Source organism: Myotis lucifugus, unplaced genomic scaffold, assembly GCF_000147115.1.
Source record: "Myotis lucifugus unplaced genomic scaffold, Myoluc2.0 scaffold_285, whole genome shotgun sequence".
NCBI lineage: Eukaryota > Metazoa > Chordata > Mammalia > Chiroptera > Vespertilionidae > Myotis > Myotis lucifugus.
Window position 1 is genome coordinate 1,171,461 of NW_005871333.1, and position 14,810 is coordinate 1,186,270.

At 38.9% G+C, this 14,810-nt stretch overlaps 1 protein-coding gene and 1 non-coding gene across 3 annotated transcripts in view; both read left to right on the forward strand.

The window, feature by feature from the left end:
- The window catches only part of BABAM2 (BRISC and BRCA1 A complex member 2), a 333,554-nt gene that overhangs the window by 66,399 nt on the left and 252,345 nt on the right, over positions 1-14,810 (forward strand). The window lies entirely within an intron of this gene.
- On the forward strand, positions 14,300-14,402 carry LOC106699011. The gene has a single exon (XR_002831915.1). It is a non-coding gene; the product is annotated as a U6 spliceosomal RNA (small nuclear RNA).

The following is a 14,810-nucleotide window of genomic DNA, read 5'->3' on the forward strand; positions in this document are numbered from 1 at the left end:
CTGGTGAATTTGTCTTTTCATCTATAATTTTCTCCATTTTCTTGCACATGCTGATTATACTTATTTCTAAGTCCTTATTTCTGAGTCAGTTCTAGTATTTGGAATATTATTGGGTCTATTTGTTTTGCCTGCTTTTTTCTTTGGTTATCAACCATGTGGTACTGTATTTGGTATTTCTAATAGTTTTGAATGAACATCAGACAGTTCAGTTAAAAACATAGAGGCTCCACCTGGCCAGTGTGGAGCATCGACCCATGAACCAGGTGGTCACGGTTTGATTCCCAGTCAGGGCTCATGTCTGGGTTGCACACTCAGTCCCCAGTAGGTGATTGAGGGTGCAGGAGGCACCCAATCAATGGTTCTCTCTCATCATTGATGTTTCTATCCCTCTTTCCCTCTCTCATTCTCCCATCCATTCTCTGAAATCAATAAAATAATATTTTAAAAAAAGCTATAGAGGCTCCAAATGATGCTATCTTATTCTAGAGAGAGGGTTCATTGTTCCTTCTCACAGGCATATAGATGTTGGCAGATCACCCTAATCCAGATGGGCACTCTGCTGAGTTTGGCTGGTTTGTAGCTTTGGTCAGGGTCTGGCTACCTCTGGCTCACTGCTGTTCCTGAGGTAGAGCTCTTTAGGGTTTTCATCCAAGAGTCTGGAGCGGTCAGTGTTCCTAGACACTTTTTAAAAAAATATGTTTTTATTGATTTTATAGAGAGAGAGGAAGGGAGAGAGAGAGGAAAATCGATGAGAGAGAAACATCGATTGGCTACCTCTTGCACATCCCAACAGGGGATCGAGCCAGCAACCCAGGCATGTGCCTTGACCAGGAATCAAACTGGTGACCTTTTAGTGCATGGGTCAATGCTTAACCACTGAGAAACACCAGCCAGGCAATTCCTAGACACTTTTAAGTCCCTTAGTCTTTAAAATATTTTAAGATAGAATGTCACATAATTTCTCAAACATTAAATCACCCAAACAGTGTGGATCTTTGCCCTGATGGATCTCAAATTCTAAATTTTGTCTTGTAAGATTGCCGATAACGCCACTCTGCTTTTCAGAGGTAGTTTATTTTTTCTTTTTAATTGAATTTATTGGGGTGACATTGATTAATAAAATTGTATAGGTTTTAGGTGTACAATTCTGTAATTCATCACCTATATATTGTATTGTGTGTTCACCACTCCAAGTCAAGTCTCTGTCCATCACCATTTATCCCCCTATACCTTCTTCTTCCCCGCCCTCCATCCCTTTTCCCTCTGGTAATCACTATACTGTTGTCTGTGAATATGAGAAACTTACCAGAAATTTCAATGCAAAATTGGTTTATGTACCAATGAATTAAAAACTCTATTTGTACTTCTACCATGATCTGTTTTTACTCCTCAGCCATGGAAACATTTTATGAAGAAGGAAGAATATTGGTGTCATTATTCTTTGTAAAATGTACTTCCTAAGGGGAGACAGTGGAAGTGACCTGATTTAAAAATGATGATTTATGACTTAATCTATTTTTCCAAGGTGTTGCTATTATAATCAATTTTGGATTAAGGAAAGGAGTATTAATATATACACATATGCAATACACATATAATTTTGAAGACTTGTGTTATAAACAAGGCTTTAAAAGCACAGTTGTAGAAAAACAGAACATCTTGAAAGTACAAACAAGGTACATTCAAAATGTTCACTCTCATAAGACAAATGAAAAAAAGGCAACCCAAGTTATTTTTGAAATCCAATGGCAAATATAACATTCAGCAGATGTTGCTAGTTTTGATTTACTAGATTGAAAATGTAAAAATGCTTTTGGGAAAATGAGGTACTGGGTTAAGTGTGAAGCATGGTAGCTCAAGAATTTGTTTATCCAGAGGAGTCATTTAATGATCAGCTTTCAAAATTATTTGGTTTTGGTTGGTCATCTCTCATTGTCATCCCTTATTGCTTCCTATCCTTTCCACTCTCCTCAAAGAGTTGGGTTTTTATGTATTTTATTATTATTTGTGGTACAGGCACTTAGTAAGTACACGCTAAGGTTTTTTTTTTGTTTTTGTTTTTTAATGAATGACTATGCCAAATACCACATTAATGGCACAGAGGTTCTGATGAAGTAGTGATGCTTAAGCCTGTGGTGATCTGAGGGTTGCTGGAGGAGGAAGGTCGTTAAGCAGGAGGAGGCTTCAGAAGATGAACGGAGGGGGTGGCACTGTGGGCACAAAGACAGCTACAGAGAATCATCACAGACCAAGGATGGCATATGGAAGCACTGAGTGAACCAGTTTTCTTGGAGGAGAGTTTGCATTGGCCAATAGTAGAAAATACAGAGGTAGATTGAGGCAACGTGGTCATCGATTTAGAATATAGAGCTAGATATTGTTCATTAATAGATTAGGCTGTGATTTTAAGAAATTGCTTCAGCCTTAGGTTTTGTTCTTTTCTTTTTTTAAAATACATGGTTTACAAAGACATTGAAGCTTTTGTGAGATGTTTATGATCTGAAGATGTTTTTCTCCCCCTTTGGTATTGAGGATTCCAGAAATGTTTGAAGCTTTTACTTTTTAGCCACCTGCTGTTAAGTACACTTCTGGAAATAGTTATAAACTTCATGTATGTATATTCATTTTTTAGGGGAGTCAAATTTTTATTATACATTTAAAAATATACAGTTGATTGTTGATTATACTCCCTCAGGATCTCTAAGTTATTTCACATTCTCCACCTGTTTCAAAGGCCGATCCAAAGGAAAAGTAACACAATTTGGATGAAGGAGAAATACTTTAGGAAGGGAAACCACATGATGAATTGCAGCAGTTAGAACCTGGTAGCTTCAGGTGACAGAAAATGTAACCACACTGGCTTAAGTAAAAAGAGAATTTATTGAGTCACATAACCAAAAAGACCAGGGGTAAAGATAGCTTGGAGCATGACTGGTTTTAGGGTTCAAACGATGTCATCAGGACTTTGCTTTGCCTTCTGCTCTGATGGCATTGTTCTCAGGTCTCCCTAGTGTTTCCCAATACCTCCAACCAGTGTCAGAACACCAGAAGAAGAGAAAGTCTGACATCATGAGTGAAAGTCTTAGAATTAGACTTGTTAGCTTCACTTGGACAATGAATGCGCTGGACATTACTCCGGGAGATAGAATGCACTGGTTAACTTAGGGTGTTGGTTTTTTTATTATTAATTGAGCTATACATTTTGGCTTTGTGAACCCGTCTCTATATTTGTTATATTTTATAGTAAAACTAGAGGCCCCGTGGGGTCCCTCGGCCTGGCCTGCGGGAATCAGGTGGAAACCGATCTCTGGGTCCGGGTTGCAGGTGAAACAGATTTGGGGCCAACAGTGCCCCAGCAGCAACTTAACCCACGCCGATTCCACGAGGAATTGGGCTCTCTCCTCTACTGGTTGGAGCGTCTCCCGCCTGGTGGTCATTGCATGTCATAGCTACCAGGAGTGCAGTCAGACTATCGCTTAGGCTTATATATATACTAAAGGCCCGGTGCACAAAAATTTGTGCACTCGGCGGGGGTGGGGGGTCCCTCAGCCTGGCCTGTGCCCTCTCGCAGTCTGGGACCCCTCGGGGGAATGACCATCTGCTGGCTTAAGCCTGCTCCCCGGGGGATTGGGCCTAAGCTGGCAATCAGACATCCCTCTGGCAGCCCAGCAGCCCTCAGGGGATGTCCACTTGCCACCGGGGAGCAGACCTAAGCTGCAGTCAGACATCCTTAGCACTGCTGAGGAGGCAGGAGAGGCTCCCACCACCACCGCTGTACTGGCAGCCATCAGCCTGGATTGTGGCTGAGCAGAGCTCCCCTATGTGGAAGTGCACTGACCACCAGAGGGCAGCTCCTGCATTGAGCGTCTACCCCCTGGTGGTCAGTTTGTGTCATTGTGACCAGTCATTCCCAATCTTTCTGCTGTTAGGGTCAGTTTGCATATTACCCTTTTACTATATAGGATAGAGGCCTGGTGCACGGGTGGGGGTCAGCTGGTTTGCCCTGAAGGGTGTTCCAGATCAAGGTGGGGGTCCCGGTTGGGTGCCTGGCCAGCCTGGGTGAGGGGCTGATGGATGTTTGCAGCTGGTCACACCCCCCTTCAGGGTGGGGGTCCCCACTGGGGTGCCTGGCCAGTCTGGGTGAGGGGCTGAGGGCTCTTTTCAGGCTGGCCGGCAACTGAAGCTCCCAGCCTCTCCTTTTTTTCTTTTTTTTTTATTCTGGGATTTATTTACCTTCTATAATTGAAACTTTGTTGTTTTCGGAGCTCAGAGCCAGGCCGCGGCAGGCGGGGAACCTTGGCTTCCTCCATCACTGGAGCAAGCAAGCCTCCTGCTCGCTTCAGCTGCGTGGCTGCCGGCCGCCATCTTTGTTGGCAGTTAATTTGCATATCTCGCTGATTAGCCAGTGGGAAGCGTAGCGGAGGTACGGTTAATTACCCTTTTTGTCTTTTATTAGATAGGAGGATATAGATTGTTTTGAAAGAACTGAATATATCCAGCATACGAAAATTAATCAATGTAATTCCTCAGATTCAGGAAGTCCAATTAACTCTAAGCAGGTATATTGAAAGAAATACACTTCTAGGTATATCATGGCAAAATTACAGGAAACCAAACACAATGAGAAAAACTTAAAAACAGCCAGAGAAAACAAAACAGTGATCGTTAGACTGTTAGCTGACTGTTTATAGCAACAAGGGAAAATAGAAGACATCTTAATAATATCATCTTTAATGTGATGAATGAAAACAATGACCATTTAAAATTTAACTTTACTAATTCTTTTGGGAGAAGGAAAAAAAAATCTCTTTTCGAAGGTCAGTGATGCAGAAATGAATGGGAGAGAGCAGTAAAGAGGTTATAAAACTGTAAATCATCCAGAGGGTGTTTGAACTGGAATTATCTTATACATTTTGGTGGGTGTTTGGATTTATGTTCCCAATGCACGTTATCTAGACAAATATTAAAATTAAGTGACTTTTTCTTGATTTTTACTGATTTGGGAGTGGGGAATGGTTACCTGTAAGGTACTAAAGAAAATGGCATTGAACATGGCTTTGCAAATAGATAACTTCATAATAACCATGTCTGCCATCCTTCTTTCTAGTCTTCTGATCTTGTAGTGCTTTGTGTAATGCTATGGTTCTTTCATGGGGACAACTGGAAATTTCCTGAGCCTGGGTCCTATCTCTTAAAGGTTCTAATTTTGTCATTTAGGTAGAGCCTCGGCATCAGTGGTTTTAGAAAGCCAATTCTAGTGTATAACCAGGGCTGAGACCATAGGTATTGAAAACGAGTATGGGTGAGATTGATCTGAATTCTGGTCTCAGCTCTATTGATTACAAGGCAGATTATGTTGTCTAAGGTACCTAACATTTACACATTTACTTATTGATAAAACTGCTAATATTAGTACTTATCTCACAAGGCTGTTATAAGGAATAAAAAAAGTAACATTGAATGGACAAATGGAAATGAAACTGGAGGTGTGGAAGCCAAAATGACAAGGTCATTCTATAATTATAACTACAGAGGGTTTAGGAAGTGTTTATGTTTTCAAAGCAGTCCTCTAGCTCCCTTTATGATTTGAAGCAGCACATTCACATTTAATTTCATATAGGAGAGGTTTTGGTACTTATTGAAAGTCTATAGGTTTGGGATTATTTTGCTGTTCTTGGTTTATCTAAAAGGATAGGCACATTAAAAAGGAAAAAGTCTCACTTGGTTAGTGTGTATCAGTGATTGAGCATCGACCCATGAACCGGAAGGTCATGCATGGATCGACCCATGAACCAGAAGGTCATGGTTCAATTACGGTCAGGGCACATGCCAGGGTTGCAGGCTGTATCCCCAGTAGGGGGGTCCTGCAGGAGGCAACCCATCGATGATGTTTTTCTCTCATCAGTGTTTCCATCTCCCTCTCCCTTCCGCTCTCTCTAAAAACAAAAAAGTCAGTTAAAAAAACATAAAAAGGAAAAAGTCTTGTATATTTTGAACCTGATTCTAATGTATGCTTTTTTCAACATTTTTAAAAAGCAAAAAACCTTAGCCATTTAAAAACATTTTTCAGAAAAATTATCTGCATCCTGCTGAGAATTTTATGCCAGGTTGCAGCCCCCACACAAGCTTTGGAGAGCCAAGATATTTAAACCTGCAAAGTGAAGTGCCAGCTCAACCTTTATGCTGGTCCGATGTAGTCATTTAGCCACACAATGGTTTGTAGCCTTGAATTAACAGTGGCTTAGGAGACCTTGTATACATTTAGACCATGTTTTTAAGTTGTTGGAATGATGAAAATGCCATAGAAGCACAATATTGTTGTAAGTAAAGCACTCAACACATTTAATGTAATTTCTTGAATATGTTTCAGGAACATTTATGAAGAAGCCAGATTGAAAAGTAAAAAGTCTGGATTATTATACATTTTTTAAAAGAAGGGCAACTAATTACTTATAGTATCAGATATAGTCTACCAGTGAGCATCAGTCCTGTTTTTAAATCAAAGGAGCCCTTTAGGAGTTGAAAAAATTAACTGGTAAAAATAGATTACATATAATTTGGGTGTTTAAAGGTGTATTTTAAAAGGATATATTATTTTTTAAATTTGGAGATGTTTGCAATGTTAACATGAACTTTAGCTCAGTCAGCCCCTATGGGAATTATTATTATTATTTTTTTTATTTTTATTTTTTTAAAATATATTTTATTGATTTTTTTTACAGAGAGGAAGGGAGAGAGACAGAGAGCTAGAAACATTGATGAGAGAGAAACATCGATCAGCTGCCTCCTGCACATCTCCCACCGGGGATGTGCCCGCAACCCAGGTACATGCCCCTGACCGGAATCAAACCTGGGACCCTTCAGTCTGCAGGCCGACGCTCTATCCACTGAGCCAAACCGGTTTCGGCGGGAATTATTTTTTAAAAAGGCAGAATTTGTCCCAGTGAAGCTTGATTTAATTAAAAAACTAATTTATTATCTTAAAAGTCTTAAGTTAACCATTTGTTTACTTTCAACTCCTACCTATCCTGGATTTAATGAATTTGGGTTTAGGAGTAGTGCCTAACTAGGGGTTGAGAACATTTTAGAAGTCAGAACAATAGAGTCAAGAAAAGATGAAATAGCTATTTCAAACATTTGAGTTTGTATTGATATATGAATAGAATTGAATAGAAATAATTTTGAGATTAGTTATAGATTTATGTTTTAAGTATATCTAGCTCATAGTGAAGAAAATAGGCAACCTTGATAATATTTTACCGAATCAGAAAATCTGTAATAGTGATTTCAAACTCTTAAGACTAAAAACAAACAATTGAAGTACTATCCATTAACCTAATGACTTTAACTTCCTGAAGAAAGCCTAAGAACTATTTCTTACTTTTTCGTTATTTTTTTTTTTACTTTAATTTATAACTATTAAAATTGTGCTCTTTTTGTGCTGTTTTACAACATGCCTTGGGAGAATTTTTGTTTTCTAAGAAAATAATGCAATATAAGATGTTTGTAATATTTATGTTGAAGAGTTAATGAAGGTTTTGAAACATGAGAAACTCCTTTAGCCAGATTAAAGAATTAAGATAAGTTTAATGATACGGCTTCTTTAACTTTTGGCATCATTTTGTGACTATAAATTTGTAACTAGCCATTTTTAGAAATCAAAATATAATTCTTAGATCTAATTTTTAGAAATCAAATGCCAGAATTGCCTAATTTTAAAGCACTCTGTATTATGGAGACTTTAAAATATATGAAAAAGTAGAAAGTATTGTATAATGAATCTTCATGGGGCTATCACCATCCCTTCAATAATTGTCAGCTCATCACCAATCTTGTTTTATCTGTACCATCATCCATTTACCTCTTAGTATATTATTTTGAGGCAAATCCTGTGCATTATATTTTAATCTGTAAATATTTTGGTATGTTCCTAAAAAAGATAAGAAATATTTTTAAAAGCATAAACAAAATACCATTATTTTATCTAAAAAATTAATAATTCCCTAGCATGATAAAATAACCAGTCAGTGTTTACATTTCAAACTGTCTGAATCATAATCTATGCATTGTGATTGTTAGGTCTTTTCAGTCCTTTTTAACTTATCCGCTTTCTTCTCATCCCTCTTTCCCACCATTTAGAATTTACATTTGAAGAATCAGGGTGAGCCATTTTTCCAGGGCCTAAGCCAGCAGGTGGTTATCTCCCGAGGGATCACAGACTGTGAGAGGGCACAGGTTGGGCTGAGGGTGCACAAATTTTTGTGCACCGGGCCTCTAGTGTTCTCATAATAATGACCTTGATTCACCAGGAAAGGTGAATTAGATTTAATACGGATTATTTTAAAGAATCACAACAACAACTAGAGAGTCAACAATTTGGCCCTTAAAGGATTGAGAAATTATACATCATATTTGTAAAATATAGTATTGTGGTTAATCTGAAATCCCTGCTAATAATATATGTAATATGTATATATAAAAGAGAGGAATCATATAAAATTTTTCTTCATGTGAATAACTGGGAAATAAGGTATACTGGTTAATCAAATATTCAGACAGAATTTATTGTATAAACTCTATATAGATCACTAGTTCTTTTAAAATAATTGATTTTTTTTATAAAATACCTTTTACACTAAAAGTAGAACATAATTTGATCTTTCTTTGATGATTCAAACTTTTGAGGGACTGTTTGTTGCATCAGAATTATTGTTTTTTTTTAAATAAAAATTAAATTTATTGGGGTAAAATTGGTTAACAACATTATGTAAATTTTAGGTGTACAACTTTACAGAATTATTGGTATTAACCTTGATCAATATTAAATTGTAGCTGCATGGTAGAGTTGATTAATGCAGTGTCCCAAAGTACTGTTAGTTGTCAGAGACTTATCACTGGATTAAGAAAGCCCAAATGGGTTTCATGACTGTGATATTTATAAGAGAGTCAAACAGAGACTTATAAGAACTGATATGCATGGGTATATATGTGCAGCTGCATACATAGATATATGTTTGCTTGTGTGCAGATGTGTACACATTACTGTTAAATTTATAATGTGTATTGTTAAGCATATACACATGTATACCGCCTTGTGACATGTGCAGCCATTTACTAGCGCTAAGGAAGCTGCAAATTGAAAGAATTTGATCAAAATTTACCAAGAGGAAATTGGCTCCAAGGCATAATGATTTTGGCTGGAGAAGATAGTGATCCTGGCACAGTATACTCCCCATTTCCTTGTGAGAGCTCCAAGATTAAAAGAAATAGCTACATAGAGGCAGATGCTTGGTGGTTTTCTGGAAGCACAATTATATGGTTTATGAAAAACAGGAAGATCAACATCTCATGCATTTTTTTTGAACTGAGAACTGTTTTAATGTGCTATTTTGTACCTCTTCGACCTTTCTATTGAGCCATGATAATTTGATTTTGTTTGTATGATTCTTTTCTTTTACATTCTTATTTTAACTGTGCTAGGCTTTGAAAAGAAATTATGTCTTAAAATGCCTTTAAGCTAATATTTTTTAGACTTCAAACTTTTTTAGCATTTTATTTTATTTTTATTTAGTTTTTATTGAATTTATTGGGGTGACATTAGCTAATAAAACCATATAGGTTTCAAGTGTACACCTCAATAACATCATTTGCATACTGTACCGCATTCACCATCAAAGTAAAGTCTCTTTTAATTATTGGTTATAATTAGTCATATTGCAGTATTATATTTTCAGAATTGCTGTCCAGTTTTCTTTTGTCTACTTCTGCTCTTATCTACAGATTAGTTTGGCTTCTAGTAGCCAGTATTTCTACCGACCCTGGAAAAAATTTGGATCCTTTAATATATTTAACTTAGTTTATAATGAATTGAATAGTAGTGATCATTCACTTGACAAATAATTTGAGTGCCCCCTTTGAATAGCCCATGATGTCTAGCGCAGCCCTTCCTCAAAGATGAACAAGACACTGTCCCTGTTCTCAGATAATTTATAGTTAATAGAGGGATGATAATATGAAGTAACTATATCATTCAGACAGTCATTCTTTATGAAAATTAGTGGGTACACTGAATATAACTTTCTTTTTATTTTTCATTTTCAATGCCTGAGGAACTTTAGCCATTTGTTCTGCTGCATTTTGCTTATGTGACACTAAAAAACACCTTATGTCTCTACCGTAAGTGAAAGAAACATGGAAGGAACTAAAACGTATCTGTAGGAACTGCCCTGAAATATTAATTTGAGTGCCCCCTGAAATATTAATTTGGGTTGCAAACTCAGTTGCCTGAAGGAGCCAGCCAAGTAGTACAAATGAGTGGAAAGGACAGGTATGAAACAGTAGTAATTGGTAGAGATTGTGACCTATTGAAGTGTGTATGTTTTGTCTAAAGATTTTCAAATAAAATTTTTTATGTGGATCAAAGTAATCATGACTACAGGCTTAGGCTGCCAGTTTGGGACCCCTCCATACTTTCTTAATATTAATGAACCCATCATAACAACATTTGAGAGAAAAAACAACAACGGTGATTTAAAATTAAACTCAAATAAGTAATCCAATTTAAGAATGATCACACCATTTAGTAAGCGATTTGGGGCTTTTTTTTCCCTGGGGCATAGGTGACATTTAAATTAAGGATGATGGAAAAAAATACATTAAGGATGATGGGATCCCAGGAGGAGTCTGGAAGATACTAGTATTATGGATCTAGTCAGATGAGGAGATCAAATTTGTAGAATCCATTACTGTAGGAGAAATAGGAATTAGCAAGAAGGACGTTAGTTCTCTATCTTTAAGTTTTATTTATTTATTTTTAATTTTTATTGATTTCAGAGAGGAAGGGAGAGAGGGAGAGAAAGATAGAAATATCAATGATGAGAGAGAATCATAGATCGGCTGCCTCCTGCATATCCCCCACTGGGGATCAAGCCCACAACCCAGGCATGTGCCCTGACCGGGAATTGAACCATGACTTCCTGGTTTCTAGGTTGACACTCAACCACTGAGCCACACCACTGGGCATCTTGAAGTTGTTTTTTTTTTAAATCTTTATTGTTGAGATTATTATAGATGTCCCCCTTCCCCCCATTTCCCCTCTCCACCATAGGTAATGCAAATATGCATATAAGACAGTTGTTTAATCTCTTCCCGCACTCCCACCTCCCTTCCCTTTGAGAATCATCAGTCTGTTCCATTTCCATGCCTCTGATTCTATTTTATTCACCAGTTTATTCTATTCATTAGATTTCTTATTTGTTTATTTTGATTCAGTTGTTGATAGGTATGTATTTTTGGCATTATATTGGTCATATTTTTTATCTTTTTCTTCTTCCTCTTCTTAAAGAATACCTTTCAGCATTTCATATAATACTGGTTTGGTGGTGATGAACTCCTTTAGCTTTTTCTGGTTTGTGAAGCTCTTTATCTGACCTTCAATTCTAAATGATAGCTTTGCTGGGTAGAATATCTTGGTTGTAGGTCTTTGCTATTCATCACTTTGAATATTTCTTGCCCTTCTGGCCTGCATAGTTTCTGTTGAGAAATCAGCTGACAGTTGTATGAGCATTCCCTTGTAGGTAACTGCTTTTCTCTTGCTATTTTTAAGATTCTCTGTTTGTCTTTAGCCCTTGGCATTTTAATTATGATGTGTCTTGGTGTGGTCCTCTTTGGGTTCCTCTTGTTTGGGACTCTCTGTGCTTCCTGGTCTTGTAAGTCTCTTTCATTAGGTAGGGGAAGTTTTCTGTCATTATTTCTTCAACTAGATTTTCAATATCTTGCTCTGTCTCTTCTTCTGGCACCCCCATAATGTGAATATTGGTCTGCTTGAAGTTGTCCCAGAGGCTCCTTACACTATCTTCATGTTTTTGGATTCTTTTTTCTTTTTGCTCTTCCAGTTGGGTGTTTTTTGCTTCCTCATATTTCAAATCATTGATTTAATTCTCAGAATTCTCTACTGTTGAATCCCTCTATATTATTTTTAATTTCAGTGTATGCTTAATTTCTGACTGGTCCTTTTCCATTTTTTTGGAGGTTTATAAAAGACTAGTGGCCTGGTGCACGAATTTGTGTATATTGAAAGGAAATTAATTAGAAGAAATATTTTAATATTGCTATTCACTGTTTCTGTATAATAGAAGTGTCAACCAAATTCCGGATTGACAATGACAGATTGAAACACATGCGTGCAATTGGCGCCAGCAAGATATATATATATATATATATATAAAACTTGCTTAATTAGACCTGCTTTCTGATGTAGCTAAACTTCTTCCAGCCCAGTGAAGCACCCCAACTTCTCTTTCAGATAATTGTCAGCAACACAGCAGTAAATATCAACACAAAGCAGATTATTATTGTAGATCACTCAGGGAGAACAAAGGGTAAAATATTTAACTGCAGGAGTGTTTGACTATATTCTGTGCAGTGAGAAAACCTGAAGTCATTTTCAAGTTCCACCGTTTCTTACTTCTTTTCAGTCAGGTCAAGTTTCTAAGCTTTCTAAATCTCCATTTTCCGGCTAATGAAAAGAAAATAGGATTCCATCGAGTCTCCTTTCTACCTACTCCAGGACTTCTGTGAGAATCAAATGAGATGAGGCACGGGAAAACGCTTCACAGACATTTGGTTAAAGTGTAAAATGTTTGCACCTGGCTATAAAGCACATTGTGTTCCTGGGCTGAAGAAACTCCAAGGAGGCTAGTCGCTAGGGAGAGGAAACCGGGCATTGCTACGTGATGTCATTACCCGGCTACCGCAGCGACCTTTTCCAGGCTGGGCTGGGCTGTGGGCCACATTTTATACCATGGGGTCTTTGCAGCGTCAGCTGCAATTTGGTGGGCTGTTGCTCCGGGGTGGTGGTGGGGCCTGTGTCCCGCTTGGGGGAATCTGAGTGTTGCTCTGTGGGTGCCAGGTCCGTGTTGCCATTTATCTGTAAATGGTCAGTGCATGTCATGGCAGCTCCTATGTTGAGCATCTGCCCCCTGGTGGCCAGTGCATGTCATAGCGACTGGTCAGACCGTCAGACACTTAGCATATTAGCCTTTTATATGTAGATTCTTGAGTAACCTTATAACTGTGGTTTTGAACTCTATATCCAGTAGTTTGCTGTCTTCAATTACTTTCATTTGTGACATGTTTCTTTGTCTCTGCATTTTGGCTGCTTCCCTGTGTTTGTTTCTATATATTGGGTAGAGCTGCTATGTCTCCTTGAGTTGGTAGAGTGGCCTTGTGTAGTAGGTGTTCTATAGGACCCAGTGGCTCAGACTCCCTAGTCATCTGAGCTGGGAGCTCTAGGTGCACCCCTTTGTTGGCTGTGAGCACAGTTTTGTTGTAGTTGAGACTTGATTGCTATTGGTGTCACTGGGAGGAATTGACCTCCAGGCCAGTTGACTATGAGGACCAGCTGCAACTTCAGTGGGAGAGCTGCTGTGTAGGGGACACCCCAATGGAGTAGGACTTGTTTCAGTGGGGCTTTGGTGCTCACTGAGTCTGCCCCTTGAGTGTGTCACTTATGGATGTGTAGAGTTGTAATCTGATACTGACCACTGGATTACATTGACTCTTGGGTCTCCAGGGAGGTGCAAGGTCAGCCACTGCCTGGGGCCACCCAGCAGGAACTACAGAGAGATCTGCAGATTATTCCTCTTTGTATCAGGTTTGGAAGTGCCCAGATGAGGCCCAGCTATGGAGCAAGGTAGGCTGGTGCTGGGTCTTGGGCCTTTTATTTATAAGTTTGAGGCTCCCTGACCCAGCTACAGCTTGTTTGAGAGAGTTTAACCTGAGCAAGGACAGGCCATTCATATGCAAAAGCTGCTGCACACAGCTTGGGTGGAATTGTAAATTGGATGAGGCGGGTCTTAGGGAATCACCAGGGCAGAGCAAACAGAAATAGCTGCCAGTCAGCCCTGTGACCAGGGAGGTCCCAGCATAGGAACAATGATCCCTGCGAGCACCTCCTTCCCGGAGAAAGCTGCTCCTGAGTTTCTGGCCTGACGCTAGACAATCCAGTTTCTCCTTGTGTGTGTCTGTGTTCCCTGAAGCCTCCCCCTGGTGCTGGAGCTCAGAGGAAGCAGGACCTTGCAAGTTCAGTTTGTGGTGCCGGCTTTTTAAGAGGAACAGCTGGGTCCAGCAGCCTCTGTGTCACTGAGCCCCAATCCATACTGGTTTTTACAGCCCATCATTATGCGGACTTCTTTTCCTAGCTCTGGGAGCCTGGGCTGAGGCTCTGGTGTGGGGTTGGGACCCCTTGCTTCTCACGGGTGGCCTCTGTAGAGACAATCTCCCTCCTGATTAAAAAAAGCGGCTTTGGCAGCAAATATACTAAAATTGGAATGATACAGAGAATATTAGCATGGCCCCTGCCCAAGGATGACACGTAAATTCGTGAAGTGTTCCATATTAAAAAAAAAACAAACAGCACACATGGGTACTGGACCAGCCCGTTCCACACGTCCGCACCTCCGTGAGCTTTCTTCTTTACTCCTCTAGTTGTAGGACTTCCATTTAGCCAACTTTCTAGTGGTTTTGGATGATGGTTGTTCTGTATTTTAGTTGTAATTTTGTTGTGGTTGTGGCGATACAGGCATTTACCTATGCCACTATCTTCAAATCTCTCCTCATCTTGATGTATTTTTTTTTCTGGGTATGTGTAGCCCTGGATTCCAGGTGTTAATTATTATTAGAAGTAGATCAGAGGTCTGGAGATACATTCTGTGGGGGCAGCTCTAATGGAAAACTCATAGAGCAGTGGTTCTCAACCTTGGCTGCACATTAGAATCACTTGGGGAATCTTTGTAAAACCTGAGTTCTGG